At 37.3% G+C, this 8,108-nt stretch overlaps 1 protein-coding gene across 8 annotated transcripts in view; it reads right to left on the minus strand.

Annotated features, from left to right (window-relative positions):
• Positions 1-8,108, minus strand: part of PRORP (protein only RNase P catalytic subunit) — a 159,759-nt gene that overhangs the window by 40,660 nt on the left and 110,991 nt on the right. The window lies entirely within an intron of this gene.

Here is an 8,108-nt window from a genome sequence, read left to right on the forward strand (position 1 = left end):
GCTTTGGTATTAGAGTGATATTGGCTGCATAGAATGAGTTTGGTAGTGTTCCCCCCTCTTTAATTTTTTGGAAGAGTTTAAACAAAACTGGTATCAATTCTTCTTAGAATGACTTGTAAAATTCACCTGTGCAACCATGTGGTTCTAAGCTTCTCTTTATTGGGAGTTATTTGATGACTGATTCAATCTCTATCTACTTCTAATTGGTTTGACGAGGTCTTCTATTTTTTCTCAAGTCAGTGTAGGATATTTGTGTGACATGGTAGTTTCTTAGACCTTATACCCAAAGCACAAATAATAAAAGAAAAATAGATAAATGGAACCTCCTAAAATAGAATACTTCTTCAGAGGATTTTGTCAAAAGGGTGAAAAGTGAGACTGACAAATATTATATGATCTCACTAATATGAACTACTTTATGTAAACTCACAGAGATAAAATCAAGAATATAGGTTAACAGGAGAGAGTATGAAGCTAGAGAATGGGGATGGTTGTTTAAAATGTGCAGAAGAAGGTTTAACTAGGTTGAATTTAAACATTTAGAAATGGATAATAGTAACATATTATGATGAATGTAATTAAGAGCACTTAATTATGCGTGAAATTGTGGCTGGAGGGTAATTTAGAGATAAATATGTCAGTAGAAAAATAGCTAGAAGTTAACATACAGGACTGTATAACAATGAACATTGTGGCAGATAATGACCAGGATTAATAGCACAAATATAAAAAAAGTTATTCCATGTGCTAGAACAAATGTATTACAAGAAATTAATAATACGACTTCCAGGAAGACAGCACAACAGAATAGGCTGAGTTCACCCGTTCCATGGAACAAGTAGAGAACTGACTGAAAAATGACTGGGACAGCAGTTCCAGGACGCAAGTGACCTAAGAGGGTTCTACTCTATATAAGGTGGTCCTGCACGAAAAAGCTGAGGAGTTGGGATGCCCACAGGGTGAGTAGGTTTGGTCGTAACTACACCAAGGACAAGAGGCCATATCCAGGAGAGTGCTTGCCCTTAGCTACCTTGGGAGACCAGTCCCCTCAGCTTTACAGTCCAGAGCTCCCTTGGGAAACCTGGAAGTCAGCAAACTTCCTTTCCCTGCTCATTGAGAGCATCCAGCTAGTGTACAGAGCCTACCACTTTCCTTTTCATAAGGAGACCCAGAGCCCTCAGGAGCACACAGATGGAGAGGTAGGGACGAGAAGGAAGCCCTGCTGTGCCTGGCTACTGTGCCCTGTCTACCTGGTAGGCATTTCTGAAATGACTGTGAATAGGGGGACAAGCCCAGTCTCACAACCCAAGGTCATTCCAAGCGGAAGCCTGGGAGTCACCAGACCCATTGGGCCCACAAGCAGAATCTCCACTGAGGTGCTCACTGCTCACCCCTCAGCCCCATGGTTGGGGGCTTTCAGCACACACCAGGACTAGTGGACCTGGCTAGAGTTGGACTGGGACTCCATTCAGCTTAAATGACTGCCACAGTCAGGGAGAGATAGGCCTGAGGGGAAGAAGTGCAGGGTGGCAAACTGCCTATCTGTCTAGCTTCAAACAGATCCACGGGAAGCATCCAGTGCATGAGGTGGGGGCCTTGGTTTGGTGGGGAATCACTGAGAAATCAAGCGCGAAAGGAGAATTTCAGTGCAAACCCAAGCAAATAAAAAAACCTTAGAGAAGCGAGGAAAAATAACCCTATCAAGATAATCAAATCCTTCAAAGCCAACAGAAAATCACAAAGCATATGAAGATGTAGACAGATATGGCCCAGCCCAATGACCAAATTAAAACACTGGAAGAGACACAGACGTTGGAAAAACTAATCAAAGATGTTCATACAAATCTCCTAAATAAATGCAATGGGTTGACGAATGACATAAAGGATATCAAGACAAACAAAGATCATAAAGAAGAACTTGACAGAAGAAATAGACAGATAGCAGACATCACAGAGATTAAAGATTCTGCAGACCAAATACAAAATATACTAGAACCACACAACAGAGTTGAAGAGGCAGAAGAGAGGATTAGCAAACCAGAGAATAGGACAACTGATTCTGAATTCATAAAAGAGCAAATGACAAAAAAGATGGAAAAACTTGAATTAGATCTCAAGGAAATGATGGGTAAGACAAAGCACACAAATATAAGAATTACTGGCATCCCAGAAGGAGAAGGAGAAGAGTAAAGGGCTAGGAAGATTAGTGGAGAATATAATGAGGGAAAACTTCCCAACCTTTATAAAAGACATAAATAGGCAAATCAAAGAAGCCAAATGAACTCCAAGTAGAATAAATCCAAATAGGCCTACCCCGAGTCACAACTAGCCAGCCTGTCAAATGTCGAAGAGAAGCAGAAAATCCTGAGAGCAGCAAGAGAAAAACAATCTACTACATACAAGGGAAACCATGTAAGACTCAGTTCAGACTACTCAACCAGTACTCTGGAGGCAAGAAGGCAGTGTTAATGTTTATAAATAAGCAATGATCTAACTGAGAAGACAATTAAGGAAAAAATTTCCATTCAAAATAGCAACTAAAAGAATCAAGCATCTAGGAGTAAACCACGGATGTAAAGGACCTGTACACAGAAAACCACGCAACACTGCTAAAAGAAGTCAAAGATTTGAATAGGTGGAAAGACATTAATTGCTGTTAAAATGTCAATTCTGGGCAGGCCACGGTGGCTCAGCAGGTAAGAATGCTTGCCTGCCATGCCCGAGGACCTGGGTTCGATTCCTGGTGCCTGCCCATGTTTAAAAAAAAAAAAAAAAGTCAATTCTTCCCAATCTGGTCTACAGATTCAATGCAATACCAATCAAAATTCCAAAAACTTACTTTGAAGACTTGGAAGAGCTAGTATCAAATTCATTTGGAATGGAAAGAGACCTTGACTAGGCAAAAATATCCTAAAAAAAGAAGAACAAAGTGGGAGGATTAACACTTCCTGATTTTAAAGATATTACAAAGCCACAGTGACCAAAACAGCATGTTACTGGCACAAAGACAGAAGTACTGACCTATGGAATAGAATGGAGAGTACAGAAATAGACTACCAAATCTATGTGCAACTGATATTTGAGAAGGTCCCCAAATTCACTGAACTGGGTCAGAACAGTGTTTTCAATAAATGGGCATGGAGAACTGAATAGCAATAGCTAAAAGAATGAAAGAGGAACCATATCTTACACCCTATACAAAAATTAACTGAAAGTAGATCAAAGACTTAAATTTAAGAGCCAGTAACATAAAATACCTAGAAGTAAATATAGGGAAAATTGTTCAAAACCTAGTAATAGGAGGCACCTTTCTACATTTTACACCCAAAGCACAAACAAAAGAAAAAATAAATAAATGGGAAGTCCTCAAAATCAAATGTTTCTGTGCTTCAAAAGACTTTTTTAAAAAGGTGAAGAAAAATTTTCTCATTGGAAGAAAATATACGGAAACCAGGTATGAGATAAAGATTTGATATCCCAAATACATAAAAAATTATAACCCTCAACAACAAAAGAAAAAACAATCCAATTATACAATGAGCTAAAGACATGACTAGGTATTTTTCTGAAGAGCAAATACAGATGGCTAAAAAGCACATGAAGAGATGCTTATTTTCATTAGCTGTAAGGGAAATGCACATTAAGACCATAATGAGGTATCACCTCACACCTATAAGAATGGCTATTAGTAAACAAACTGGAAACAACAAATGTTGGAGAGGATGTGGAGAAACTGGAACACATATGCATTACTGGTAAGAATGTATAAGGGTGCAGCCAGCATGGAAAACAGTTTGGTGGTTCCTTAGAAGGAACTATGACCCAGCAATACCATTATTCAGTATATACTCAGAAAAGCTGAAAGCAGTGACACAAACACAAATATGCACACATCAATTTTCATAGTGGCATTATTCACAATTACCAAAAGATGGAAACAATACAAGTGCCAATCAACAGATGAGTGGATAAACAAAATGTGGTATATACATACAATGGGATATTATAAAGCAGTAAGATGAAATGAGGTCCTGAAGCATATGACAACATAGATGAACCTTGAGGAAATAATGCTGAATGAAATAAGGCAGACACACAAGGATAGATACTGTATGATTTTGCTATTATGACCTTGGTAAAAGTAAACTCAGAAGCTTATAATACAGAATATAGGGGACATATAGAGATACACAAAAGGTAGAGATGAGTGAACAGTTTGCTAATGAGGTTGAACTTAAATGTAAGGGAATGGACAGAGTGATGACAGTTCATTAATGGGTCTGTAAGTAATACTGCCATATTGAAGATGAACATGATTGAAAGGGGTTATACAGAGACCCATATATCCCAGTGATTACCACTAAAAATAAGTTCTTACATGAACTACTTAAAAGGTATGACTCTTGTACAAAGAGTCAATAAAGGGGTCTGGGGGAAAACTACTATTGTAGGCTATGGTTTATATTTAACAGGAAGACACCAACAGTACCACAACAATACCAGGGGTAAATAATTGGGGGGGAAGGACAAGAGTTAAGAGGAGGTTTGAACTATTTGGTGAGGGTATGCTTATCAGCTATTTTTCTTTTTAGAGCAATGAAAATTGTTTAAATTTGAAAGTGCTGATGATGGTACAACTAAGTGAGGATAATACATGTATTAGCTAGGTTTCTCTAGAGAAACAGGATCAGCAGGAGATATCTGTGAATATAAAATTCTTAAAAGTATTTCACATAACCATGGGGATGGAGATCCAAGGTCTGTAGGGCAGGCCAAGAGCTGGCAGCTCCAACGAAGGTCCTCAACAAACTCTCAGGAGAGGCTAGCTGGGAAACCATGGGGATGTAAGAATCCAAGATCTATAGGGCAGGCCACGGGCTGGCAGCTCCAATGAAGGTCCTCAATGAACTCTCAGGACAGGCTGGCTGGCTGAAGCAGGAAGAGTGATTGTCTCTTCTGAATCCTCCTTAAAAGCCTTCCAGTGATTAGATTAAGTGTCATTCATTGCAGAAGACACTCTCCTTAGCTGCAATCAGCTGTGGATGCAGCCAACGTGGTCATAATTTAAGTCCATGAAATTTCCTCATAGCAACAGACAGGCCAGCACTTGCCTGACCAGACAACCGAGCACCACCAACTGGCCAAGTTGATACATGAATCTGACCATGACAATGTGAGACATGGATTGCTGACTTATGGACATTATACATGATGCCCAATGGAAGGAGGTGACTGAAGGATACACTGACTGAGTAGAATGGCAATCTGTGTTGTATACATTTGATGGAATATTGTGTGGCTACAGAAAGGAACGATGCAGTGAGGCATGCAATGTGGGATGAATGACCCTTTGGGACATTGTGGTAGAAAATAAGCCAAAAACAAAAGAATATTGTATGGTCTGCCTTTACAAAATACTTGTAAGAAAACTGGAGCCTAGATTGTAAACTCTTTAGCATTCCCATTTAGTCCAGAGCTGTAAATATTATTTCTAGATTTGAGATGCCGTGCTATATATGTGTATCCTAGTATCACCGTGGAATTTTGGCTGTCTGTGTTACACTTAAAACTCAGAACTAGAGTTCTGCAGCTCTGTAGCACATAACCTAACTCAAACGGTTTAGATGGCTTATTTAAACAACCCAAACATTGCTACATACAACAACTGTTAAAGAAACTGAAAAACAGATCAAACTTCAATTAGAGATGAGATGCTAATTAGGTTGGGACTAAGGTAAAATAGAATACAGAGGTAAGGATAACATTGTCAGTATTTTAGAACTTCACTTACTCCATGAGACCAACGGAAGAGAGGTTTCAGGTTGTTCAAAACCTAAATTTTTTGTAGCACATAATCTAACTCAAACTGTCTAGATGGCTCATTTAAACAACCCAAACACATGGAGCCCAAAATGAGAATGAGGGCTTTTAATTTTAGCATGGCCCATGCTAAAAAAGTTAAAAAGTTAGCATGGGCATACTCCAAATATCCCTAAAGACTGAGGATCAAAGGAGAAGGAGGAGAAGATAGGATTTAACAAATGAGTATGACTGCTGAATCATTATATTGAGATTTCTTTCACTCTCCAGTGTCTTGGAGCAGCTTGAAGGAAAAATCTAAAATTGTGGAACTGTAAAACATACCAAACTCTGAAATCTGTTCCATAACAACCTGTTACAATGTACTTTGAAATTTATTGTTTTGTATATATATGTTATATTTCACAATTAAAAATGTTTATGTTCCAAAGCACATAAGACAAACATCGGTAAAACTTAAGGGAATAATAGATCTCCAACAATAACAGTGGGAGACTTTAATATACCACTCTCCTCTATAGATAGAACAACCAGACAGAGGATCAACAAGGAAACAGAGAACTTAAACAATGTGATAAATAAATCAGACTTAACAGACACAGATAGATTGTTACACCCTGAAACAGACCAGGAAATACATTCTTCTCTAGTGCTTAGGGAACATTCTCCAGGATAGATCATATGCTGGGACACCAAACAGATCTTATAAATTTAAAAAGACTGAAATTATTCAAAGCACCTTCTCTGATCACAACAGAATGAAGCCGGAAATCAATAACCACCAAAGAACCAGAACTTTCACAAATACATGGATAATAAATAGCACATTCTTAAACAATCAGTGGGTCAAAGAAGAAATTGCTAGAGAAATCAGTAAATATCTAGAGACAAGTGAAATTGAGAATACAACATATCAGAACTTATGGAAGTACTGAGAGGGAAATTTATTATCCTAGATATCTATATTAAGAAAGAAGAGGAAAAATCAAGAACTTCACTGCTCACCTGAGGAACTACAGAAGGAACAGCAAATTAACCCCAAAGCAAACAGAAGATTAAAGCAGAGTTAAATGAACAGGAGAACAAAAGAACAGTAAAACCAAAAGTTGGTTCTTTGAGAAAATCAATAATATCAATGGACCTGTAGCTAGGCTGACAAAGAAAAAAAGAGACAGGATGCAAAAATAAACAAAATCAGAAATGAGAGGGAGAACACTATTACTGACCCTGAAGAAATAATGAAGTACTTGGAAAAAATGCATCTATTGCAAATTATGGACTATACTTACCAGTCATATTTTTACTATTCTTTCATCAACAGTAACACATGTAGCATACCAATACTAGCAATTAATGATGGGGTGGATAAGGGTTATGGGATGTTTTGGGGGTTTTGTTTCTGTTTTCTCTGAGCAATGAAATTTTCCAAAATTGATTGGGGTGATGAATGGACAACTATATAATGAAACTGTGCGCCACTGAATGTATACTTTGGATGGACTGTATGGTATACAAATATATCTCAATAAAACTGCATTTAAAAAAGGAAAAAAATTGCTGAACCCACATAAATAATGTGTTGAAAGTTACTGAAGAAATCCTTAATTTTCTTGAGTTTCAGTTGAAAAAAATGTTTAGCTTCCTCTTACTCATAATATTCTCAAAATCTACATAGGAAGCAATCATTTCAAATTTTTAATCAATAGGGTTTTACTAATTTATTCAGTCAGTTATCAAATATTGCTTTAGCACCTGTTATTACGACCTAGATACATATAGGCTCTCTGACAATCTAATAATCAGCCGATTTAAAAAATAATTTAATGCTTTTGGATTTTATTTTGCCATCCTACTCCATTACTGTCCTTATTCTTTTAGTATGGAGTGGTTGGTTTTAGCGCAATGCTTTCTACTATAGCTAGTAAACTTTATATTTTACCACATTTAGTAGTAATTTATTACATTTAGTCATTTTTCAGGCTCTCTATTTTGAAGGTAAATGATAGGTATGACAGCCTACAAAAATTTCAAAAGACATGATCCCTGCCTTTAGTGAAGGAGTGCTCTAACACTTTTCTTATCCATCTATCAAACTAAAGAAAATATATCTGCTGGATTGGTACACTGGATGGTTAATGAACATTTTCCGATTAACTGAAGATGATGCCCAACATCTATTTCTATCTATTATAAAAGTAGCACAATAATGAAAACCTGAAAAACATAAACTAGAGGAAAGATGAAAGAAACCATTCATAGCTCATACCCAAAGACTGCTAATGTGTATT

The sequence above is a fragment of the Tamandua tetradactyla genome, chromosome 14 (assembly GCF_023851605.1).
Source record: "Tamandua tetradactyla isolate mTamTet1 chromosome 14, mTamTet1.pri, whole genome shotgun sequence".
In the NCBI taxonomy this organism is placed as follows: domain Eukaryota; kingdom Metazoa; phylum Chordata; class Mammalia; order Pilosa; family Myrmecophagidae; genus Tamandua; species Tamandua tetradactyla.